The 25,068-nt window shown below is 44.1% G+C and overlaps 17 non-coding genes across 17 annotated transcripts; 8 read left to right on the forward strand and 9 right to left on the reverse strand.

Annotated features, from left to right (window-relative positions):
- Positions 1–4,390: 4,390 nt before the first annotated feature.
- On the reverse strand, positions 4,391–4,462 carry Trnaq-cug (transfer RNA glutamine (anticodon CUG)). Its single transcript has one exon. It is a non-coding gene; the product is annotated as a tRNA-Gln (tRNA).
- Positions 4,463–4,709: 247 nt separating this feature from the next.
- Positions 4,710–4,798, forward strand: Trnay-gua (transfer RNA tyrosine (anticodon GUA)). The gene is given in 2 exon segments: positions 4,710–4,746; positions 4,763–4,798. It is a non-coding gene; the product is annotated as a tRNA-Tyr (tRNA).
- Positions 4,799–5,156: 358 nt separating this feature from the next.
- Trnaq-cug (transfer RNA glutamine (anticodon CUG)) lies at positions 5,157–5,228 on the reverse strand. Its single transcript has one exon. It is a non-coding gene; the product is annotated as a tRNA-Gln (tRNA).
- Positions 5,229–5,475: 247 nt separating this feature from the next.
- Trnay-gua (transfer RNA tyrosine (anticodon GUA)) lies at positions 5,476–5,564 on the forward strand. The gene is given in 2 exon segments: positions 5,476–5,512; positions 5,529–5,564. It is a non-coding gene; the product is annotated as a tRNA-Tyr (tRNA).
- Positions 5,565–6,230: 666 nt separating this feature from the next.
- On the forward strand, positions 6,231–6,319 carry Trnay-gua (transfer RNA tyrosine (anticodon GUA)). Its single transcript is given in 2 exon segments — positions 6,231–6,267; positions 6,284–6,319. It is a non-coding gene; the product is annotated as a tRNA-Tyr (tRNA).
- A 358-nt stretch (positions 6,320–6,677) lies between these two features.
- Trnaq-cug (transfer RNA glutamine (anticodon CUG)) lies at positions 6,678–6,749 on the reverse strand. Its single transcript has one exon. It is a non-coding gene; the product is annotated as a tRNA-Gln (tRNA).
- A 247-nt stretch (positions 6,750–6,996) lies between these two features.
- On the forward strand, positions 6,997–7,085 carry Trnay-gua (transfer RNA tyrosine (anticodon GUA)). The gene is given in 2 exon segments: positions 6,997–7,033; positions 7,050–7,085. It is a non-coding gene; the product is annotated as a tRNA-Tyr (tRNA).
- Positions 7,086–7,443: 358 nt separating this feature from the next.
- Positions 7,444–7,515, reverse strand: Trnaq-cug (transfer RNA glutamine (anticodon CUG)). Its single transcript has one exon. It is a non-coding gene; the product is annotated as a tRNA-Gln (tRNA).
- A 247-nt stretch (positions 7,516–7,762) lies between these two features.
- On the forward strand, positions 7,763–7,851 carry Trnay-gua (transfer RNA tyrosine (anticodon GUA)). The gene is given in 2 exon segments: positions 7,763–7,799; positions 7,816–7,851. It is a non-coding gene; the product is annotated as a tRNA-Tyr (tRNA).
- A 358-nt stretch (positions 7,852–8,209) lies between these two features.
- On the reverse strand, positions 8,210–8,281 carry Trnaq-cug (transfer RNA glutamine (anticodon CUG)). The gene has a single exon. It is a non-coding gene; the product is annotated as a tRNA-Gln (tRNA).
- Positions 8,282–8,528: 247 nt separating this feature from the next.
- On the forward strand, positions 8,529–8,617 carry Trnay-gua (transfer RNA tyrosine (anticodon GUA)). The gene is given in 2 exon segments: positions 8,529–8,565; positions 8,582–8,617. It is a non-coding gene; the product is annotated as a tRNA-Tyr (tRNA).
- A 358-nt stretch (positions 8,618–8,975) lies between these two features.
- Trnaq-cug (transfer RNA glutamine (anticodon CUG)) lies at positions 8,976–9,047 on the reverse strand. The gene has a single exon. It is a non-coding gene; the product is annotated as a tRNA-Gln (tRNA).
- A 5,993-nt stretch (positions 9,048–15,040) lies between these two features.
- On the reverse strand, positions 15,041–15,112 carry Trnaq-cug (transfer RNA glutamine (anticodon CUG)). The gene has a single exon. It is a non-coding gene; the product is annotated as a tRNA-Gln (tRNA).
- Positions 15,113–21,544: 6,432 nt separating this feature from the next.
- On the reverse strand, positions 21,545–21,616 carry Trnaq-cug (transfer RNA glutamine (anticodon CUG)). Its single transcript has one exon. It is a non-coding gene; the product is annotated as a tRNA-Gln (tRNA).
- A 246-nt stretch (positions 21,617–21,862) lies between these two features.
- On the forward strand, positions 21,863–21,951 carry Trnay-gua (transfer RNA tyrosine (anticodon GUA)). The gene is given in 2 exon segments: positions 21,863–21,899; positions 21,916–21,951. It is a non-coding gene; the product is annotated as a tRNA-Tyr (tRNA).
- A 348-nt stretch (positions 21,952–22,299) lies between these two features.
- On the reverse strand, positions 22,300–22,371 carry Trnaq-cug (transfer RNA glutamine (anticodon CUG)). The gene has a single exon. It is a non-coding gene; the product is annotated as a tRNA-Gln (tRNA).
- A 247-nt stretch (positions 22,372–22,618) lies between these two features.
- On the forward strand, positions 22,619–22,707 carry Trnay-gua (transfer RNA tyrosine (anticodon GUA)). The gene is given in 2 exon segments: positions 22,619–22,655; positions 22,672–22,707. It is a non-coding gene; the product is annotated as a tRNA-Tyr (tRNA).
- The last annotated feature ends 2,361 nt before the right edge of the window (positions 22,708–25,068 follow it).

A 25,068-nucleotide genomic window follows, 5' to 3' on the forward strand; every position in this document is an offset into this window, starting at 1 on the left:
CAGGGCCAGCGCGCTGCGGCAGGAAGTGTTTACGTCAGGCGGTGAGTCGCGTGCTTACAGCGTCTGCTTATTAGTATTCGTTCCGTTCTGTAGGATCCGATATGGAATTATGAATCCGACTAACAGGAAAGATACCTTGAAGTATACCTTTGATAGGAACTTTTCGAAACCAAATTCGTTTGAAGTTGAAGCATGGTTAGAGGAAACAGCTAAGATAACTTTTGATGACATTGTAGGGATAAATTTCTCTATCGTGACTAGTGTTGTTTATGTGAAATTAACGTCCTCTGAAATGTGTGATAGAATTGTGGAGTCCAGTGGAGGTGTACTGAAGTTTAAACATAGAGATGGTACCGTCAGTGACGTCAGCATTACGCATGCTGGACTGGGCATCCGAACGGCACGTATTTTCGAACTCCCGTTTGAAATATCAGCCGCGCAAATAAATTCTGCATTAACACCTTACGGGAGGCTTATTAACAATTTTGCGGAACGTTGGTCCAAAGCCCACAAATTTCCGGTGCTTAACGGCGTCAGGCAGGTTAAGATCGATCTACAGAAGCATATCCCTTCATACATTAACGTAGGTGGACATCGCGGAATTGTCATATATGATGGGCAGCCAAAAACGTGTGCCGGCTGTGGTGCGCCCGGCCACGTGCGCTCTGAATGTATACAAAGACGCGTGACGCAGATACCTGTCGGTGAAGCCGCTAGCCCCCCTGTGACGACGGCACTGCCACTGACATACGCTGTCGCGGCTTCTGGTCTTCTACCCGCGACCCCGCCTGTAGATGCCCCTCGTTTGAATGATGTTTTGGCCGATAACGTCAAAGAACCGAGTGCTGACGCGGCACCGCCGCTACCACACTCAGAGATGGAGGTAACGACGGATGACTCCCCAGTGGTTGATGCCACTGGTACTGAGGATGAAGCAGACGCTGTGTTCCCGGCGGATCAACCCCAGAGTCAACAGTCCACTTCGGATGTTGATGATACTGCGAACGCTAACAGGAAGCCTTCCAAAAAGAAGCGAAGACTTGCACATCAAGGAGCCAATCAGCTCGCCCCACAGCTCCGCGAAAAAGCGAAACGAATAAGCAGCCAAATGAGTCAGAACACTTCTGAACCCTCTGAAGTTGGTCTCCCTGCGTCTGGTCGAATGGACATTGATCCTGTAGTGTCTCCCCCTGTGAATCCACGACGGGTGGAAGATAGTGATACCTCGAGTAGAGTCGTTTTGCCGGATACCCACGCTCAAGGAAACGCAGGATCGCTTTTGTCAGAGGCCACTCTCACTGGGAATTGGGCACAGGAAATGGAAGTATTGGATGCGAGCAATGATGCGGCTGTCATGCGGACCATTGAGACGGAATCTTCGGCACCCCCCACAGAGAAGCATACACCAACAGTACCAGGAACTACAGGAACTCCGACTGACGCGCTTGGCCTCAATTTCGTTAGCCATCCTTCTAAGACTGTTTAATTAATAGTATGTGCCTTCTCCCATGAACGAGCCCCAAGCCTATAAAATTGCCACGTTAAACATCAATAAGATACAGTCGTACTGGCGGCTCCGTAATTTACAAGATTTTGTATACGCAGCGGATATCGATATTCTGTTACTTCAAGAAGTCGCTGCGATTGAACTTGACCGAATATCTGGTTATACTACTCTCTCCAATTCCGGGAGCGGTGCGAATTTAGGGACAGCGATTCTGTTAAAAGAAGGGATTGTAGCGACCGACGCAGAAAAACTGACTGATCATAGAGGGATCGCTGTCACTTTCCATCGGTCACGCATAATCAATGTTTACGCCCCGTCCGGCAGTAGCAATAGGCGTGCTAGGGCTGAGTTCTTCACAAGCGCCATAGTCCCACTTTTTAGGGGGACCTACGATCGTATAATTTTTGCGGGTGACTTCAATTGTGTCTTAAGTCCAAAAGACCAGACGCCTAATTTTAACAAATCTGGAGAACTAGAACGTATCGTCCAAGAAATGAACCTCATTGACACATGGGAGCATACGCACGGAGCGGCACCTGGGTTCACTCATGTCACGAACCACTCTGCAAGCCGGCTAGACAGAATCTATGTATCGGCGTGTATGAAGACTCAAGTCCTCCAATCCGAAGTTTGGCCCACAATTTTTTCCGATCATGCCGCATATATTTGTACTGTTAACATGGTCAAGCAAGGCACATTTCGCGGCAGAGGTTTCTGGAAACTTAACAATGCTCTCCTTAACGATGTAGACTGTCACCGTGTCTTTAACGAAACATGGGAGGCATGTGAACGACGGGTTGCACAGTATGCCTCCGTTACTGAATGGTGGATAACACATGCCAAACCAACTTTATCAAAAATGTTTAAACGCTACGCTCGGGACAAATCCTGGTGGAAACGGCAAACGTCTGAGTTTTATTTTACTTGTCTCAGGGAGCTTTACCAGTCCGATGTGACTGTACCTGAAAATTTTATGCAGATTAAAAAAATTAAGGCAAAATTATTAAAACTTCAGCGGCAGCAGGCAGAAGGCTTTCAAATAAGGTCAAGGCCCCAGAATGTGATAGACGACGAAATGACATCCATGTTTCACGTCATTCGTGAAAATAAGAGGGGGCGGCGGAGATTAATAACTCGTCTTCAGTTGAGTGAAGGCGTTGCGCTCACGCGGCAACAAGACATACGGAACGCACTTCACAATCACCTGGCAGATCTGCTGGCAACGACACATACCGACGATGGAACTCACGATGAATTACTCAATAACTTGCAAAGGACTTTGGGTGCTGCTGAAGTCGAAACTCTCATGCGAGAAATTGATGAAGACGAATTGGATTCTGCGCTATCACGAAGTCCGAAAAATAAATCGCCGGGACCCGACGGTCTCACTGCCGAATTTTATCTTACTTTCTGCGACAAATTAAAGCCCAAGTTGTTGAGTATGTTTAATGAAATTTTACGGCCTGATTTTAATGTTCCTCAGGCTCTCGTGGAAGGCATCGTGGTTTTAATCCCTAAACGCCCAATGTGCAGTTCTGTTGACGATTTTCGGCCGCTTACTTTACTGAACAGTGACTACAAAATTTTAGCACGTATTATTTCTAATAGATTGGAAATGTTGATGAATACTGTCATTGGTCAGTACCAGACCAGTGTAGGTGTCGGTAGGACGATCTTCCAAAATTTGTCTCAATACAGGGACGTCATAGCCATTGCAGATGCGTGCAAGATACGGTGTGCGCTAGTTTCCCTTGACTTTTCAAAGGCATTCGACAGAGTAAACCATCAGTTTCTCATCCGGACGATGCATGCCATGGGATTTCCACTACGTTTTATCAATCTTATACATGAGCTCCTACGTAAAGGAGTAACTCGACTCATGGTGAATGGCCAGCTGAGCGCATCGATTAATATTACTAATTCAGTGCGACAGGGATGCCCTATGTCAATGGCCTTGTTTGCCATTGCCATTGAGCCTTTGCTTGTCACCTTGACACAGCGTCTACAAGGATTAACCATCCACGGCATTAAGATTGTTTGTACTGCATATGCGGATGACGTCGGATTTTTGGTCATGGACGAAGGTGAAGTCGAGGAAGCCCTTCAGATCGTCAAAAACTACGAACTTGTTGCGGGTGCGAAGTTGAATGTCAGGAAATCTGGCATTATGAACATAGGACGCGGCATCTCGCTGCACCATCACGGTCAGTTGCAACTACTTTCTAAAATGAAATGCCTTGGTATTGAGTACAGGAGCAACATACAGCACACAATTGCGGTGAACTATAGGAATCACCTGGCAAGTATGCGTGCTTGCATGCAGACCCACTACCTAAGGAGCCTTGATGAACTGCAGAAAGTCACCTTCGCTAATGTCTACCTCACCTCAAAGATTAACTACGTTGCACAAGTACTGCCCATGCCACAGGAGACAGCGAAGCGTATGATGTCCGCTCTAGGCCATTTTGTCACACGTGGACACATTTTTAAAGTCAAGTACGATACGCTCACTCTCTCCACGACCGATGGAGGCTTAAATTTAACAGATGTTCGTTCCAAGTCACGAGCTTTGTACGTATGCACCACCTACAAACGGTGGAGGTCGTTACCGAACAGTCTAACGGCTCACTTGTTAACCGAAATAACGCCGGCCTGCCTGCAGCCTCCCGTCTCTGTTCAACATATTCCGCCTGCGCTGACTCACTTTAAGAGCTTTTTCATTGAGTTCAGTTACGTACGGTCAACTCTCCCAGAAAATGAGCTTTCCGTGGTCGTTTTATAGACGCATCGTTTTTTACACAAACGTAGAAACTAACGCCGTGAGCCTATTGCTGCTACTTCCTCAGCGAGAAACTCTTATTACAGAAAATTTAGACTAAACGAAGGTTCCACCGAGATTCGAACTCGGATCGCTGGATTCAGAGTCCAGAGTGCTAACCGTTACACCATGGAACCAGACAGCAGGATAAGACTCGTAATACACTTAGCAGTCCTCTGACATACTTCAGACACTTCCTACTTGCATATTTTAACCTAATCGACACCATCGAGCATTATAAAACTTAATCTGGGCAATGTTTGCAGTTGCAGCCGATGATTGCATTTCCTGTGCGTCTATATGGCCGCGCTGAGTAGCAGTGTGTGCAGACGGCAGACAGGGACGGACGTAAAGCAATGAGTAGGAATAAGAAAGTATACAGAGCCTCTGGTAGCTCAGTTGGTAGAGCGGTGGACTGTAGTGGAGGATTCACAGTTATCCATAGGTCGCTGGTTCAAATCCGGCCCAGAGGACTGTTTTTCTAATCTCATCAGCAAAGAGGCTCCAGAGAATGCCCACTGAGTCAGAACCTCCCTATGTTTTAAACCTATTTTAAAGGAAATTCATTTGCTCAGCTTGTAATAGCTAGTTGATAATCATGGGATTTTTAACCTTCGTGGGATAATGATATTTCTTCGAATTATCGTAAAATTGCTTGCTCTTACAGGTATTACTCGTTTAATGTTCTATATAGGTCACAAAGTCGCACCAATATTCGGCCGTTTTATAGACGCATCGTTTTTTACACAAACGTAGAAACTAACGCCGTGAGCCTATTGCTGCTACTTCCTCAGCGAGAAACTGTTATTACAGAAAATTTAGACTAAACGAAGGTTCCACCGAGATTCGAACTCGGATCGCTGGATTCAGAGTCCAGAGTGCTAACCGTTACACCATGGAACCAGACAGCAGGATAAGACTCGTAATACACTTAGCAGTCCTCTGACATACTTCAGACACTTCCTACTTGCATATTTTAACCTAATCGGCACCATCGAGCATTATAAAACTTAATCTGGGCAATGTTTGCAGTTGCAGCCGATGATTGCATTTCCTGTGCGTCTATATGGCCGCGCTGAGTAGCAGTGTGTGCAGACGGCAGACAGGGACGGACGTAAAGCAACGAGTAGGAATAAGAAAGTATACAGAGCCTCTGGTAGCTCAGTTGGTAGAGCGGTGGACTGTAGTGGAGGATTCACAGTTATCCATAGGTCGCTGGTTCAAATCCGGCCCAGAGGACTGTTTTTCTAATCTCATCAGCAAAGAGGCTCCAGAGAATGCCCACTGAGTCAGAACCTCCCTATGTTTTAAACCTATTTTAAAGGAAATTCATTTGCTCAGCTTGTAATAGCTAGTTGATAATCATGGGATTTTTAACCTTCGTGGAATAATGATATTTCTTCGAATTATCGTAAAATTGCTTGCTCTTACAGGTATTACTCGTTTAATGTTCTATATAGGTCACAAAGTCGCACCAATATTCGGCCGTTTTATAGACGCATCGTTTTTTACACAAACGTAGAAACTAACGCCGTGAGCCTATTGCTGCTACTTCCTCAGCGAGAAACTCTTATTACAGAAAATTTAGACTAAACGAAGGTTCGAACTCGGATCGCTGGATTCAGAGTCCAGAGTGCTAACCGTTACACCATGGAACCAGACAGCAGGATAAGACTCGTAATACACTTAGCAGTCCTCTAACATACTTCAGACACTTCCTACTTGCATATTTTAACCTAATCGACACCATCGAGCATTATAAAACTTAATCTGGGCAATGTTTGCAGTTGCAGCCGATGATTGCATTTCCTGTGCGTCTATATGGCCGCGCTGAGTAGCAGTGTGTGCAGACGGCAGACAGGGACGGACGTAAAGCAATGAGTAGGAATAAGAAAGTATACAGAGCCTCTGGTAGCTCAGTTGGTAGAGCGGTGGACTGTAGTGGAGGATTCACAGTTATCCATAGGTCGCTGGTTCAAATCCGGCCCAGAGGACTGTTTTTCTAATCTCATCAGCAAAGAGGCTCCAGAGAATGCCCACTGAGTCAGAACCTCCCTATGTTTTAAACCTATTTTAAAGGAAATTCATTTGCTCAGCTTGTAATAGCTAGTTGATAATCATGGGATTTTTAACCTTCGTGGGATAATGATATTTCTTCGAATTATCGTAAAATTGCTTGCTCTTACAGGTATTACTCGTTTAATGTTCTATATAGGTCACAAAGTCGCACCAATATTCGGCCGTTTTATAGACGCATCGTTTTTTACACAAACGTAGAAACTAACGCCGTGAGCCTATTGCTGCTACTTCCTCAGCGAGAAACTCTTATTACAGAAAATTTAGACTAAACGAAGGTTCCACCGAGATTCGAACTCGGATCGCTGGATTCAGAGTCCAGAGTGCTAACCGTTACACCATGGAACCAGACAGCAGGATAAGACTCGTAATACACTTAGCAGTCCTCTGACATACTTCAGACACTTCCTACTTGCATATTTTAACCTAATCGACACCATCGAGCATTATAAAACTTAATCTGGGCAATGTTTGCAGTTGCAGCCGATGATTGCATTTCCTGTGCGTCTATATGGCCGCGCTGAGTAGCAGTGTGTGCAGACGGCAGACAGGGACGGACGTAAAGCAATGAGTAGGAATAAGAAAGTATACAGAGCCTCTGGTAGCTCAGTTGGTAGAGCGGTGGACTGTAGTGGAGGATTCACAGTTATCCATAGGTCGCTGGTTCAAATCCGGCCCAGAGGACTGTTTTTCTAATCTCATCAGCAAAGAGGCCCCAGAGAATGCCCACTGAGTCAGAACCTCCCTATGTTTTAAACCTATTTTAAAGGAAATTCATTTGCTCAGCTTGTAATAGCTAGTTGATAATCATGGGATTTTTAACCTTCGTGGGATAATGATATTTCTTCGAATTATCGTAAAATTGCTTGCTCTTACAGGTATTACTCGTTTAATGTTCTATATAGGTCACAAAGTCGCACCAATATTCGGCCGTTTTATAGACGCATCGTTTTTTACACAAACGTAGAAACTAACGCCGTGAGCCTATTGCTGCTACTTCCTCAGCGAGAAACTCTTATTACAGAAAATTTAGACTAAACGAAGGCTCCACCGAGATTCGAACTCGGATCGCTGGATTCAGAGTCCAGAGTGCTAACCGTTACACCATGGAACCAGACAGCAGGATAAGACTCGTAATACACTTAGCAGTCCTCTGACATACTTCAGACACTTCCTACTTGCATATTTTAACCTAATCGGCACCATCGAGCATTATAAAACTTAATCTGGGCAATGTTTGCAGTTGCAGCCGATGATTGCATTTCCTGTGCGTCTATATGGCCGCGCTGAGTAGCAGTGTGTGCAGACGGCAGACAGGGACGGACGTAAAGCAATGAGTAGGAATAATAAAGTATACAGAGCCTCTGGTAGCTCAGTTGGTAGAGCGGTGGACTGTAGTGGAGGATTCACAGTTATCCATAGGTCGCTGGTTCAAATCCGGCCCAGAGGACTGTTTTTCTAATCTCATCAGCAAAGAGGCTCCAGAGAATGCCCACTGAGTCAGAACCTCCCTATGTTTTAAACCTATTTTAAAGGAAATTCATTTGCTCAGCTTGTAATAGCTAGTTGATAATCATGGGATTTTTAACCTTCGTGGGATAATGATATTTCTTCGAATTATCGTAAAATTGCTTGCTCTTACAGGTATTACTCGTTTAATGTTCTATATAGGTCACAAAGTCGCACCAATATTCGGCCGTTTTATAGACGCATCGTTTTTTACACAAACGTAGAAACTAACGCCGTGAGCCTATTGCTGCTACTTCCTCAGCGAGAAACTCTTATTACAGAAAATTTAGACTAAACGAAGGTTCCACCGAGATTCGAACTCGGATCGCTGGATTCAGAGTCCAGAGTGCTAACCGTTACACCATGGAACCAGACAGCAGGATAAGACTCGTAATACACTTAGCAGTCCTCTGACATACTTCAGACACTTCCTACTTGCATATTTTAACCTAATCGACACCATCGAGCATTATAAAACTTAATCTGGGCAATGTTTGCAGTTGCAGCCGATGATTGCATTTCCTGTGCGTCTATATGGCCGCGCTGAGTAGCAGTGTGTGCAGACGGCAGACAGGGACGGACGTAAAGCAATGAGTAGGAATAAGAAAGTATACAGAGCCTCTGGTAGCTCAGTTGGTAGAGCGGTGGACTGTAGTGGAGGATTCACAGTTATCCATAGGTCGCTGGTTCAAATCCGGCCCAGAGGACTGTTTTTCTAATCTCATCAGCAAAGAGGCTCCAGAGAATGCCCACTGAGTCAGAACCTCCCTATGTTTTAAACCTATTTTAAAGGAAATTCATTTGCTCAGCTTGTAATAGCTAGTTGATAATCATGGGATTTTTAACCTTCGTGGGATAATGATATTTCTTCGAATTATCGTAAAATTGCTTGCTCTTACAGGTATTACTCGTTTAATGTTCTATATAGGTCACACAGTCGCACCAACATTCGGCCGTTTTATAGACGCATCGTTTTTTACACAAACGTAGAAACTAACGCCGTGAGCCTATTGCTGCTACTTCCTCAGCGAGAAACTCTTATTACAGAAAATTTAGACTAAACGAAGGTTCCACCGAGATTCGAACTCGGATCGCTGGATTCAGAGTCCAGAGTGCTAACCGTTACACCATGGAACCAGACAGCAGGATAAGACTCGTAATACACTTAGCAGTCCTCTGACATACTTCAGACACTTCCTACTTGCATATTTTAACCTAATCGACACCATCGAGCATTATAAAACTTAATCTGGGCAATGTTTGCAGTTGCAGCCGATGATTGCATTTCCTGTGCGTCTATATGGCCGCGCTGAGTAGCAGTGTGTGCAGACGGCAGACAGGGACGGACGTAAAGCAATGAGTAGGAATAAGAAAGTATACAGAGCCTCTGGTAGCTCAGTTGGTAGTCTGCCTGCGGCAGCGGTGGTGAGCGGACCTCCAGGGCCAGCGCGCTGCGGCAGGAAGTGTTTACGTCAGGCGGTGAGTCGCGTGCTTACAGCGTCTGCTTATTAGTATTCGTTCCGTTCTGTAGGATCCGATATGGAATTATGAATCCGACTAACAGGAAAGATACCTTGAAGTATACCTTTGATAGGAACTTTTCGAAACCAAATTCGTTTGAAGTTGAAGCATGGTTAGAGGAAACAGCTAAGATAACTTTTGATGACATTGTAGGGATAAATTTCTCTATCGTGACTAGTGTTGTTTATGTGAAATTAACGTCCTCTGAAATGTGTGATAGAATTGTGGAGTCCAGTGGAGGTGTACTGAAGTTTAAACATAGAGATGGTACCGTCAGTGACGTCAGCATTACGCATGCTGGACTGGGCATCCGAACGGCACGTATTTTCGAACTCCCGTTTGAAATATCAGCCGCGCAAATAAATTCTGCATTAACACCTTACGGGAGGCTTATTAACAATTTTGCGGAACGTTGGTCCAAAGCCCACAAATTTCCGGTGCTTAACGGCGTCAGGCAGGTTAAGATCGATCTACAGAAGCATATCCCTTCATACATTAACGTAGGTGGACATCGCGGAATTGTCATATATGATGGGCAGCCAAAAACGTGTGCCGGCTGTGGTGCGCCCGGCCACGTGCGCTCTGAATGTATACAAAGACGCGTGACGCAGATACCTGTCGGTGAAGCCGCTAGCCCCCCTGTGACGACGGCACTGCCACTGACATACGCTGTCGCGGCTTCTGGTCTTCTACCCGCGACCCCGCCTGTAGATGCCCCTCGTTTGAATGATGTTTTGGCCGATAACGTCAAAGAACCGAGTGCTGACGCGGCACCGCCGCTACCACACTCAGAGATGGAGGTAACGACGGATGACTCCCCAGTGGTTGATGCCACTGGTACTGAGGATGAAGCAGACGCTGTGTTCCCGGCGGATCAACCCCAGAGTCAACAGTCCACTTCGGATGTTGATGATACTGCGAACGCTAACAGGAAGCCTTCCAAAAAGAAGCGAAGACTTGCACATCAAGGAGCCAATCAGCTCGCCCCACAGCTCCGCGAAAAAGCGAAACGAATAAGCAGCCAAATGAGTCAGAACACTTCTGAACCCTCTGAAGTTGGTCTCCCTGCGTCTGGTCGAATGGACATTGATCCTGTAGTGTCTCCCCCTGTGAATCCACGACGGGTGGAAGATAGTGATACCTCGAGTAGAGTCGTTTTGCCGGATACCCACGCTCAAGGAAACGCAGGATCGCTTTTGTCAGAGGCCACTCTCACTGGGAATTGGGCACAGGAAATGGAAGTATTGGATGCGAGCAATGATGCGGCTGTCATGCGGACCATTGAGACGGAATCTTCGGCACCCCCCACAGAGAAGCATACACCAACAGTACCAGGAACTACAGGAACTCCGACTGACGCGCTTGGCCTCAATTTCGTTAGCCATCCTTCTAAGACTGTTTAATTAATAGTATGTGCCTTCTCCCATGAACGAGCCCCAAGCCTATAAAATTGCCACGTTAAACATCAATAAGATACAGTCGTACTGGCGGCTCCGTAATTTACAAGATTTTGTATACGCAGCGGATATCGATATTCTGTTACTTCAAGAAGTCGCTGCGATTGAACTTGACCGAATATCTGGTTATACTACTCTCTCCAATTCCGGGAGCGGTGCGAATTTAGGGACAGCGATTCTGTTAAAAGAAGGGATTGTAGCGACCGACGCAGAAAAACTGACTGATCATAGAGGGATCGCTGTCACTTTCCATCGGTCACGCATAATCAATGTTTACGCCCCGTCCGGCAGTAGCAATAGGCGTGCTAGGGCTGAGTTCTTCACAAGCGCCATAGTCCCACTTTTTAGGGGGACCTACGATCGTATAATTTTTGCGGGTGACTTCAATTGTGTCTTAAGTCCAAAAGACCAGACGCCTAATTTTAACAAATCTGGAGAACTAGAACGTATCGTCCAAGAAATGAACCTCATTGACACATGGGAGCATACGCACGGAGCGGCACCTGGGTTCACTCATGTCACGAACCACTCTGCAAGCCGGCTAGACAGAATCTATGTATCGGCGTGTATGAAGACTCAAGTCCTCCAATCCGAAGTTTGGCCCACAATTTTTTCCGATCATGCCGCATATATTTGTACTGTTAACATGGTCAAGCAAGGCACATTTCGCGGCAGAGGTTTCTGGAAACTTAACAATGCTCTCCTTAACGATGTAGACTGTCACCGTGTCTTTAACGAAACATGGGAGGCATGTGAACGACGGGTTGCACAGTATGCCTCCGTTACTGAATGGTGGATAACACATGCCAAACCAACTTTATCAAAAATGTTTAAACGCTACGCTCGGGACAAATCCTGGTGGAAACGGCAAACGTCTGAGTTTTATTTTACTTGTCTCAGGGAGCTTTACCAGTCCGATGTGACTGTACCTGAAAATTTTATGCAGATTAAAAAAATTAAGGCAAAATTATTAAAACTTCAGCGGCAGCAGGCAGAAGGCTTTCAAATAAGGTCAAGGCCCCAGAATGTGATAGACGACGAAATGACATCCATGTTTCACGTCATTCGTGAAAATAAGAGGGGGCGGCGGAGATTAATAACTCGTCTTCAGTTGAGTGAAGGCGTTGCGCTCACGCGGCAACAAGACATACGGAACGCACTTCACAATCACCTGGCAGATCTGCTGGCAACGACACATACCGACGATGGAACTCACGATGAATTACTCAATAACTTGCAAAGGACTTTGGGTGCTGCTGAAGTCGAAACTCTCATGCGAGAAATTGATGAAGACGAATTGGATTCTGCGCTATCACGAAGTCCGAAAAATAAATCGCCGGGACCCGACGGTCTCACTGCCGAATTTTATCTTACTTTCTGCGACAAATTAAAGCCCAAGTTGTTGAGTATGTTTAATGAAATTTTACGGCCTGATTTTAATGTTCCTCAGGCTCTCGTGGAAGGCATCGTGGTTTTAATCCCTAAACGCCCAATGTGCAGTTCTGTTGACGATTTTCGGCCGCTTACTTTACTGAACAGTGACTACAAAATTTTAGCACGTATTATTTCTAATAGATTGGAAATGTTGATGAATACTGTCATTGGTCAGTACCAGACCAGTGTAGGTGTCGGTAGGACGATCTTCCAAAATTTGTCTCAATACAGGGACGTCATAGCCATTGCAGATGCGTGCAAGATACGGTGTGCGCTAGTTTCCCTTGACTTTTCAAAGGCATTCGACAGAGTAAACCATCAGTTTCTCATCCGGACGATGCATGCCATGGGATTTCCACTACGTTTTATCAATCTTATACATGAGCTCCTACGTAAAGGAGTAACTCGACTCATGGTGAATGGCCAGCTGAGCGCATCGATTAATATTACTAATTCAGTGCGACAGGGATGCCCTATGTCAATGGCCTTGTTTGCCATTGCCATTGAGCCTTTGCTTGTCACCTTGACACAGCGTCTACAAGGATTAACCATCCACGGCATTAAGATTGTTTGTACTGCATATGCGGATGACGTCGGATTTTTGGTCATGGACGAAGGTGAAGTCGAGGAAGCCCTTCAGATCGTCAAAAACTACGAACTTGTTGCGGGTGCGAAGTTGAAGGTCAGGAAATCTGGCATTATGAACATAGGACGCGGCATCTCGCTGCACCATCACGGTCAGTTGCAACTACTTTCTAAAATGAAATGCCTTGGTATTGAGTACAGGAGCAACATACAGCACACAATTGCGGTGAACTATAGGAATCACCTGGCAAGTATGCGTGCTTGCATGCAGACCCACTACCTAAGGAGCCTTGATGAACTGCAGAAAGTCACCTTCGCTAATGTCTACCTCACCTCAAAGATTAACTACGTTGCACAAGTACTGCCCATGCCACAGGAGACAGCGAAGCGTATGATGTCCGCTCTAGGCCATTTTGTCACACGTGGACACATTTTTAAAGTCAAGTACGATACGCTCACTCTCTCCACGACCGATGGAGGCTTAAATTTAACAGATGTTCGTTCCAAGTCACGAGCTTTGTACGTATGCACCACCTACAAACGGTGGAGGTCGTTACCGAACAGTCTAACGGCTCACTTGTTAACCGAAATAACGCCGGCCTGCCTGCAGCCTCCCGTCTCTGTTCAACATATTCCGCCTGCGCTGACTCACTTTAAGAGCTTTTTCATTGAGTTCAGTTACGTACGGTCAACTCTCCCAGAAAATGAGCTTTCCGTGGTGAAGTTAGTTTATAAGAAACTACTGGCAACCAAGAACAGGAACAACATCGAACACAAGTACCCCAATCATCGCTGGCCAGTGATATGGAAAAACATACATAGCCGTGATTTACCAACGTCAGTGAAAGCCTCTTGGTACAGGGTCGTGAACCGTAAAATAAGTACCAATTCACGACTTCATGCTCTACATTTGGCTGACTCACCTTTGTGCCTTATGTGCAACTTGCCTGATACTGATGAACATCGTTTTCTGTGCACCACTGTCCAAGCAGTTTGGCCATGCATTCGCCGAAAACTGGCTACGATTATGAGGACTTCCCAGCTTTGTATTAAACCTGAAGATTTCCTGTATCCGGATTCAGTGCCGTACCCGAACACCAAACGAAACTCTGTCAATTGGTTGAAGGGTCATTATGTTCAGTATTTACAGACGCAAGTACCCAAGAGTGAGGCGGCGTTCTGTCTTTACCTGGCATTACAGTTTCACATACTTTCACAGACGAGACATTACAGGAAACGATATGCGAATTTTTTAGAAGTCGTTCTTCGATGAAAGAAGTATTTTTTTTTCTTTCCTTCATTCTACATTGCTTTGTTTTTTTTCTTTTCTTCTTCAAATGTCACAGTGACGTATACTGAACAGCGTTACGACAAGGACTATTTTATTTTCTTCTGTTTTTCTAGCGGACCAGAGATCCTTTTTTCTTTTTCAATTAAAAAAAACAAAATAAATAAATAAATAAATAAATTATAATAAAAAATAAACAATTATAAAAGTTGATAAAAAACCAACAACACAACGAAAGCACTAAAAAGAACAACAAACAACAGAAAGAGTGTTGCAGACCAGAAGTAGGGGATTGCTGCCTGGGGTGAAGTACGGTTGGGACTTCGTGGGCCCTCTCGCCGCTACGGTAGCCGTGAAGGCCCAGGACAAATCTCTGAAAATGGAATACAACACACGCACAAAAAAAAAAAAAGTTGGTAGAGCGGTGGACTGTAGTGTAGGATTCACAGTTATCCATAGGTCGCTGGTTCAAATCCGGCCCAGAGGACTGTTTTTCTAATCTCATCAGCAAAGAGGCTCCAGAGAATGCCCACTGAGTCAGAACCTCCCTATGTTTTAAACCTATTTTAAAGGAAATTCATTTGCTCAGCTTGTAATAGCTAGTTGATAATCATGGGATTTTTAACCTTCGTGGGATAATGATATTTCTTCGAATTATCGTAAAATTGCTTGCTCTTACAGTTATTACTCGTTTAATGTTCTATATAGGTCACAAAGTCGCACCAATATTCGGCCATTTTATGGACGCATCGTTTTTTACACAAACGTAGAAACTAACGCCGTGAGCCTATTGCTGCTACTTCCTCAGCGAGAAACTGTTATTACAGAAAATTTGGACTAAACGAAGGTTCCACCGAGATTCGAACTCGGATCGCTGGATTCAGAGTCCAGAGTGCTAACCGTTACACCATGGAACCAGACAGCAGGATAAGACTCGTAATACACTTAGCAGTCCTCTGACATACTTCAGACACTTCCTACTTGCATATTTTAACCTAATCGACATCATCGAGCATTATAAAACTTAATCTGGGCAATGTTTGCAGTTGCAGCCGATGATTGCATTTCCTGTGCGTCTATATGGCCGCGCTGAGTAGCAGTGTGTGCAGACGGCAGACAGGGACGGACGTAAAGCAATGAGTAGGAATAAGAAAATATACAGAGCCTCCTGTAGCTCAGTTGGTAGTCAGCCAGCGGCTGCGCTGGAGGTCGGACGTGCCGTGCTGTGTGCTGTGCTGCGTTAGCTCCGCGTGGTAAGTCTCTGCTCTTGCTGCAACGCGTCGCTGTCTATAGTATTTGTGTAGACATGAAAAAGAATTAAGAGATGTCGCAACCGCAACGAAAAGATACTATGAAATTCACGTTTGATCGCAGCTTTGTCCGACCGAGGTCATTTGATGTTGAACAGTGGTTAGAGGATGATGTTAAAATAGGACTTGATGATATTATCGGCATACATTTCTCGATTATGAACAGTGTGGTTTTCGTGAAACTTGCCAGTCCAGAATTGTGTGAAAGGATAGTTCGATCTTGTGGTGGCATTCTGAAATTTAAACATGCTGACGGAAATGTTGGGGAGGTTACCGTTGCCCATGCTGGTCTAGGTATTCGGACCGTGCGAGTCTTTGAACTTCCCTTTGAAATTACAAGTGACCAGATAAATGCTGTTATTGCTCCATACGGGAAAGTTTTGAGTAATATTGCCGAACGGTGGTCTGCTGCACACAAATTCCCTGTTTTGAATGGTGTGCGCCAATTAAAAGTCGAATTGCAGAAGCACATTCCGTCGTTTATAAACGTCTGCGGATATAGAGCTGTTGTGATGTATGATGACCAACCGAAAACGTGTGCTGTCTGCAATTTACCAGGCCACGTTCGTGCAGACTGTGTTCAAAGGCGAGTGGCGCAACTGCCTGGCCGGCGATGCCGTCAGGCCCCCTGCTATGTCAACGCTGCCCGTGACATATGTCGCCGTAGCGCGCGGTTTTGCAAGTGCCACTGCGCCCCCCGAAGTTACTACGAATACCGACCCACAAGCGACCGACCAACCGACCGACTCAGGTGTAGCATCTGTAGACACTCAACCCTCCTGCGAAGACATATCTGCTCCTGCCCTTGTCGCCGTGGAATCGCCCAATGAGGCAATGGATACGGACGCGACCTCAGTCGCTTCGGGTAGTGCTCCTCTGCATCCTGGAGCTTCTTTAGGAGGTATCAAAAGCGTATCAGGTGCACAGAAAACGGACTGGCAACCAGCCGTTTCTAGTGGTGCTCTTCCGAATCCTGCAGCTGCCTTAGGCACTGACCACAGCCCGTCAAGTGCAATGAAATCAGACCTGGCGTCAGTCACTTCGAGTAGTGCTACTTTGCAACCTGAGGCTTCTTCAGGTACCGTCCAAAGTCCACCACGAGACGCATCTCCCAAGAAATCTAAAAAACGGAGGATCGCGCGTCAAGGTGCAGAGCAGACTGCACCACAACTGCGTGAACAGGCGAAGCAAATAGGGGGCAAAATACGTCAATCTGCATCTGAGAACTTGCAGTGCAATCAGCAGTCATCTAACGAAGACCCTGTGTCCTTGGATAGTACCTCCGGTTCTGCCAGTTTGCCCTCCGATGACGTAGCAATTACCCGAACCGAAGATAAAAATCACCAGCAAACACCTGAATATAGTGCACCACTTAATGACGAACCGATGACAGGGCTGTCGAATCCGTGGGCAGACGATGTCGACGACACTACAAAGGAGGACGAAATTATGGACACCACAGGAACCGTTACAGTCACCACGATGGCCACACCACGCGATGACGTCGTCTTGAATGTCATCGCCGCGACGGATACTGTCCCAGACACGGAGAAGCCGACTGATCCCTTCCCAAGTCATGAATATTTCTAGTCTGAACGGTTTTACTGACTTGTGTCCACATGTCTCTCGGGTCAGATTTCTTAATGTTTTTTCGAAATGATATGTTGCCAGAGTTTTTCCTAATTACACTCCCGTCTTGGCTAACGTAGTTCCGTTGCAGGCCTATAAGATCGCTACGCTGAACATCAATAAAATTTGTAGCCCATTTAATTTACAAAATTTAAAAGATTTCCTGTATGCAGCTGATGTGGACATTTTGTTTTTACAAGAAGTAACAAACATCGAACTTGACTTCATACAGGGGTATAATGCTATAGTCAATCCTGGAATTGGATGTGATTTGGGTACCGCATTTCTTTTCAAAGAGGGCGTCGTCATTACAGACGTAACAAAACTGCCTAACAGCAGAGGCATTGCCGGCACGCTTTATAACACCAGGATTATTAATGTCTATGCCCCATCTGGTTCTACCAATCGGTGCCAACGAGCACAGTTTTTTAAGGAGGGAATTGTTCCTTTGTTTGGTGTACACTGCACCCATACCATCCTTGGAGGCGACTTTAACAGTGTCATACATGCCAAAGACCAAACTCCGAACTACAACAAATCGCCGGACCTGGAACGTATCGTCACCGACCTCCGTTTAACTGATTCGTGGGAGCAAAAGCACGGTGCGGCACCCGGCTTTACCCACCTCACTAATCATTCAGCGAGCCGGTTGGATCGAATATATGTCTCGCCCAATCTGAAACACCGCATCCTGCAGTCTGAAGTTTGGCCAACCGTTTTTTCGGACCACGCTGCATATATATGCACATTAAATTTGGAACGACAAGGAACCTGTCGATATAAAGGGCCATGGAAACTTAATGTTTCACACTTAAAAGATCCTGCCTGTCGAGAAGCCTTTCTCACCACTTGGAGAGCCTGCGAGACCAAACTCAGCTCTTACCACTCGACCTTGGATTGGTGGCTCTAATGCGCCAAACCTCAGATCCGGAGATGTTTCATCAACTACTCCCGGGAGAAGAGCTTTTGGCGGAAAAGAACGATAGAATTTTACTTTCATTGTCTCCGAGAACTCTACCTGCAAGGTGCTACAACTATTGGGAACCATGGGAGAATTAAAAAAATCCAGGCAAAAATACTGACATTAAGGCGACAACAGCTTGAAGGATACCAAATAAGGTCAAGAGCAGAGACTGTGGCGCAAAAAGAAGCCACTTCGGTATATCATGTGATTCGTGAAACTAAACAAGGATTCCGCAAAATACTGACGGAGCTTAAAACTGATAATGGAACCACCTTGACAATGCACAACGACATAAAAGCAGAAATACTAACCCATTTCGACAACTTGTTTTCACATAAAGAGGTAGACGAAAAATCACAGGACGATTTACTGACCCACCTGCAAGGACGCGTTGGTAACGCGTACGCGGAAGCTCTAATAGCGGAGGCGACCGAAGACGATGTACACTATGCTGTCTATCAAAGTGCAAAAAATAAATCCCCTGGAGCTGACGGCATACCAGCAGAATTTTATCAAGTCTTCTGGGAACATATAAAACATAGAATTACATGCATCTGTAATGAACTTCTGAACCTCAATAAGGAGATACCGAAAGATTTTCGCGAAGGTATGATAGTGTTAATCGCAAAAAAATCGGCTGGCAAGAAAATTGGAAATTTGAGACCAATCACTCTGCTGAACAGTGACTATAAAATTTTTTCGCGGCTCTTAGCCCACAGACTTAAAAATGTAATGGCCAGCGTCACCGGCCCATATCAGTCTAGCGTGGGCAAGGGTAGGAAAATTCAGCAGACGCTGTCCGACTACCGCGACATAATTTCAATAGCAGAAGTATGTCGACTAAAATGTGCCATCGTGTCGTTAGATTTCGATAAAGCCTTCGACAGGATCAGCCACTCCTACCTCCTGAAAACGATAGGCGCAATGGGTTTTCCGCCGAGATTCGTCGACCTCATACGACGTTTGGTAAGGAATAACTCCTCCAGAATCATCATAAATGGACAGCCTAGCCGGCCAGTCGAGATCGCATGTTCCGTCAGACAAGGTTGTCCGTTGTCCATGGCACTTTTTGCCATGGCCATCGAACCTTTGCTCGCTACCTTGACTCAGCGGTTACAAGGATTGCAAATACGAGGAAACAAAATAATATGTAAAGCTTATGCGGACGATGTTGGGTTTCTCGTTATGAATGTAGCGGAAGTCGAGACGGCAATGCACATAATAGAAAAATACGAACGAGCGTCAGCCGCGAGGTTAAACAAAACCAAGTCCGGAATATTCAATATCGGATGTGGCATTGGCATGCGCACACACGGTCAGTTACGTGAGCTAACAGCCTTGAAGTGTTTCGGCATTGATTTCCGAAAAAATATACGTCAAACTATTGCGGCCAACTATAGACAAGTACTAACTACCATACGAGCTAGTGTACGGACACATAGTATTCGACAATTAAATGAAATTCAGAGAGTGTCTTTAGCGAACGTCTCTATTACTTCCAAAGTCAATTATGTCGCCCAGATACTGCCTATACCCGCCGGCATCGCCAAACAAATTATGTCAGCAATAGGCTATTTTGTGAGCCGTGGCCACATATTTAAAATCCAGTATGACACTCTGACGCTCGCCACTAATAATGGCGGCTTAAACTTAACGAATGTTACTAAAAAGTCGCAGGCTCTGTACATCTCCAATACATTTCAACAATGGAGACAATCCGGCAGCTGTATCGCCGCGCACTTGCTATCTGAAATAGCTCCAGATGACCTCTCTCCACCCATTAATGTGCAGCACATACCGAGCGGACTTTACCATTTACGATGGTTTTTAATAGAATATAGCTACCTACGTTCAAGAATTCCGGAAAAAGACATGACAAACGTAAAAGAAATATATGGCAAATTGATGGGAGAAAAGAAGAACAACAAAATAGAACAAAACTATCCATGTTCTAACTGGAAAGTGATATGGGCAAATATTCATAACCGTAACTTAGCTACTCATCTAAAAGCAACATGGTACTTTGTTGTAAATAGGAAAGTTGCAACAAACTCGAAACTTCATACGATCCACTTAGCGGATTCGCCTTTGTGTGCAACGTGTAGTTTAATTGATAACGAAGAACATCGTTTCGTGTGTGACAAGGTTAAAGATATCTGGCTGAATGTCCGACGAAAGCTGGCACTCATCCTTCGAACGTCACCTAACGCTATAACGCCTGCGGACTTTTTGACACCGGATGATGTACCCTTTCCTAAAACGAAACGCAACGCAGTCAATTGGCTGAAACCGGCAACGGTACATTACCTCTTCACGAAGGAAGAGAAAAGCCAAGAGGATTTTTGGATCTATCTGCTAACTGAGCATCACATGTTACTGAAGACTAGTAAATATAAAGAAACATACGCAAATTTTTTAATCAAGACCTTGATGTAAAAGAATTAACAAGAAATATCTGCGGACACAGAAGACAAACGTAAGAGAGTGTTCACCACTACTAACTTACTTTACAATCGTGGGAAAAAAAAAAAAAAAAAAAAAAAATTATTTTAGTTTTTACCGGAATTGCCGTTCTTTGAGTTCAACGTTTATTAATTTATTTTTCAAGAAGCCATTATAAATAGTTGCTTCTCACCGAATATGGTTTTTTTTTAAGCATTTTTAGAGAGAAGAGGCAGTTTCGGAATGCCCTCTGACGTTTCTTTGTCAAGGAAGCCTATTTGCTTTAAGTGTGACAACAAAAAACAGCGATGAAGAAGGAAACAAACTGAACATAACTTCTGTTTCTACCTACTGAAGACTTCATTCTTTTTTCACATTATCAATAAGCCCAAAGAAGGGGTACATTAGTTTCTCCACGATAAAGGGATTACCCTTGTCTCATCAGTTTATGGTTATGTACATGGCGTGAGAAGCCGACGCCGATGAAGGCGAATTATGGAGAGCGCAAGGATGGGCTAAAAGGGGTGATGGGAGGCCCAAAAAAAAAAAAAAAAAAAAAAAAAAAAAAAAAAAAAAAAAAAGTTGGTAGAGCGGTGGACTGTAGTGGAGGATTCACAGTTATCCATAGGTCGCTGGTTCAAATCCGGCCCAGAGGACTGTTTTTCTAATCTCAGCAGCAAAGAGGCTCCAGAGAATGCCCACTGAGTCAGAACCTCCCTATGTTTTAAACCTATTTTAAAGGAAATTCATTTGCTCAGCTAGTTGATAATCATGGGATTTTTAACCTTCGTGGGATAATGATATTTCTTCGAATTATCGCAAAATTGCTTGCTCTTACAGGTATTACTCGTTTAATGTTCTATATAGGTCACAAAGTCGCACCAATATTCGGCCGTTTTATAGACGCATCGTTTTTTACACAAACGTAGAAACTAACGCCGTGAGCCTATTGCTGCTACTTCCTCAGCGAGAAACTCTTATTACAGAAAATTTAGACTAAACGAAGGTTCCACCGAGATTCGAACTCGGATCGCTGGATTCAGAGTCCAGAGTGCTAACCGTTACACCATGGAACCAGACAGCAGGATAAGTCTCGTAAACACTTAGCAGTCCTCTGACATACTTCAGACACTTCCTACTTGCATATTTTAACCTAATCGACAACATCGAGCATTATAAAACTTAATCTGGGCAATGTTTGCAGTTGCAGCCGATGATTGCATTTCCTGTGCGTCTATATGGCCGCGCTGAGTAGCAGTGTGTGCAGACGGCAGACAGGGACGGACGTAAAGCAATGAGTAGGAATAAGAAAGTATTCAGAGCCTCTGGTAGCTCAGTTGGTAGAGCGGTGGACTGTAGTGGAGGATTCACAGTTATCCATAGGTCGGTGGTTCAAATCCGGCCCAGAGGACTGTTATTCTAATCTCAGCAGCAAAGAGGCTCCAGAGAATGCCCACTGAGTCAGAACCTCCCTATGTTTTAAACCTATTTTAAAGGAAATTCATTTGCTCAGCTAGTTGATAATCATGGGATTTTTAACCTTCGTGGGATAATGATATTTCTTCGAATTATCGCAAAATTGCTTGCTCTTACAGGTATTACTCGTTTAATGTTCTATATAGGTCACAAAGTCGCACCAATATTAGGCCGTTTTATAGACGCATCGTTTTTTACACAAACGTAGAAACTAACGCCGTGAGCCTATTGCTGCTACTTCTTCAGCGAGAAACTCTTATTACAGAAAATTTAGACTAAACGAAGGTTCCACCGAGATTCGAACTCGGATCGCTGGATTCAGAGTCCAGAGTGCTAACCGTTACACCATGGAACCACACAGCAGGATAAGACTCGTAATACACTTAGCAGTCCTCTGACATACTTCAGACACTTCCTACTTGCATATTTTAACCTAATCGACACCATCGAGCATTATAAAACTTAATCTGGGCAATGTTTGCAGTTGCAGCCGATGATTGCATTTCCTGTGCGTCTATATGGCCGCGCTGAGTAGCAGTGTGTGCAGACGGCAGACAGGGACGGACGTAAAGCAATGAGTAGGAATAAGAAAGTATACAGAGCCTCTGGTAGCTCAGTTGGTAGAGCGGTGGACTGTAGTGGAGGATTCACAGTTATCCATAGGTCTCTGGTTCAAATCCGGCCCAGAGGAGTGTTTTTCTAATCTCAGCAGCAAAGAGGCTCCAGAGAATGCCCACTGAGTCAGAACCTCCCTATGTTTTAAACCTATTTTAAAGGAAATTCATTTGCTCAGCTAGTTGATAATCATGGGATTTTTAACCTTCGTGGGATAATGATATTTCTTCGAATTATCGCAAAATTGCTTGCTCTTACAGGTATTACTCGTTTAATGTTCTTTATAGGTCACAAAGTCGCACCAATATTCGGCCGTTTTATAGACGCATCGTTTTTTACACAAACGTAGAAACTAACGCCGTGAGCCTATTGCTGCTACTTCCTCAGCGAGAAACTCTTATTACAGAAAATTTAGACTAAACTAAGGTTCCACCGAGATTCGAACTCGGATCGCTGGATTCAGAGTCCAGAGTGCTAACCGTTACACCATAATTTTTTTTTTTTTTTTTTTTTTTTTTTTTTACCATTTCGCTAGTTAACACCGGTCTTGTTGTGCGTGTTTCAAGCTCAAGAGCATCTCCAAGCAGAAAATGGTCAACAGCAACGTTCACACGGTTTCGTACTGCTCAAGTGCTGCACTAAAACGGTATGTTTCTTTTTCAGATCTGGAAAAACACGACCGAGAGAGGCATCAAACACGCAATCTTCGGATACGAAGTCCGACGCCTTATCCATTTTTTTTTTTTTTTTTTTTTTTTTAAACACTGAATCAGGTTCCACCGAGACTCGAACTCGGATCGCTGCATTCAAAGTCCAGAGTGCTAACCATTACACAATTTTTTTTTTTTTTGGATTAGCAGTCCAACGCCTTAACCACTTTTTTTTTTTTTTTTTTTTTTTTTTTTTTTGAGCAACAAAAACTCACGTTTCCGGTACCGGGAATCTTACCCGGGCCTCCTGGGTGAGAGCCAGGTATCCTAGCCACTTTTTTTTTTTTTTGTTTTCCATTTTTTTTTTTTTCCACTATCCCCGGTTTAGGAGACCGATACCTTATCCATTAGGCCACATTTTTTTTTCTTATTTTTTTTTTTTTTCATCATTTTTTTTATATAAGCAGCATGAGGCAGGCGGAGGCAAAGCGGGCAGGGGTCAAAATCTCGAGGCCTGGCCGCGATGTCTCCACCCAGTCCTGTTGCTGAGGCGTGTCTTTATCATAGGTTTCAATAAGAAATTTTACATCTTGTGTATACGTAGATATATGCTGTTTTGCCTTCGAAATCCTGAACCAAAAGATGCTTCATTTGAAACAAAAAATTAATGTCATGCCGAGGCAATAGAGATTTAAGGTTATAGCTTTAGTGCTTTTTTTTTTTTTTTTTTTTTTTTTTTTTTTTTTTTCTCATCCACTGCTTCTCGGCAACCTAGCATACTTCTTTGTAATATATAATAAAGTTGTAGGAAGTAGTGGACCCTGAACCTGTATATTATTTTTTTAATTTCTTTTTAGTTTTTTTATTGTTATTATTATTATTTTTGTTTGTTTGTTATTTTTTTTTATTGTAAAAGAAAAATCTTCATGGAATGTGAAGAAGGAATTTTATGTTAAGGCACTAATTCCATAGCCTCCTTTCCTTCTTGAGATTAATAATAATAATAAAAAAGTATGTTCCCTTCCATGGAAACAAATGAGACTTCCTTCTCAGTCATGAAATGAATGTATAAGAAAACAATTTATCTTTAACCCTGCGATACTGGCTTTCGGCTTCGGCTTCTTCTGTGCAATAAACAAAATAGCCTTCTTTGCCAGCAGAGGATAAGTGATTGTAATATGAAACTGTAAAATTGTACTTCTCCCCAATTGTTTTTGTTTAAGCGTCGTTTCGCTTAAATAAACGATTTTTGTTTATCTCGTTGGCTTGTCAACCAATGCCCAGTCGCTCGAATACAATTTTAAGCATATTGCCGTAGTTTTTCTTGTGGTCTTTATATTTCAGGGCGTTATAAAAAGCACACTTCAAGTACATGTAAAAATCAGTGGAATTGTCATTTCCCAGGTGATTAATTACGTAATTCACATAGTGTCCCATTAACCAATGGACCGAGTTGTTTTTTGCTGCTGGAAAATAGCAAGTCTGAGGCCTGAGGAATGTAACAGGGGGAAAATTTTCCACCGAAGATCTCGTAAGAAAAGCCAGTTGTTCCCTAATCCAATTACAGAGTTGTAGATTGCCACCGCACGTGAATCTGTGCACTAACGTGTCGATCAATTTACATTTGAGACATAGGTTCGTGTCGCTAACGCCGATTGCATGTAACCTTTCATTGGTGCTTACGGTCTCATTCACTGTTTTATACCACGCTGACTTGACGTCCGATGGTAGACCACGCATATTAATATTTTTCCATATGGCGTCCCAATCAGTGTGTGGGTATTTAC

This window comes from Schistocerca gregaria, chromosome 2, assembly GCF_023897955.1.
Source record: "Schistocerca gregaria isolate iqSchGreg1 chromosome 2, iqSchGreg1.2, whole genome shotgun sequence".
NCBI classification, from domain to species: Eukaryota; Metazoa; Arthropoda; class Insecta; order Orthoptera; family Acrididae; genus Schistocerca; species Schistocerca gregaria.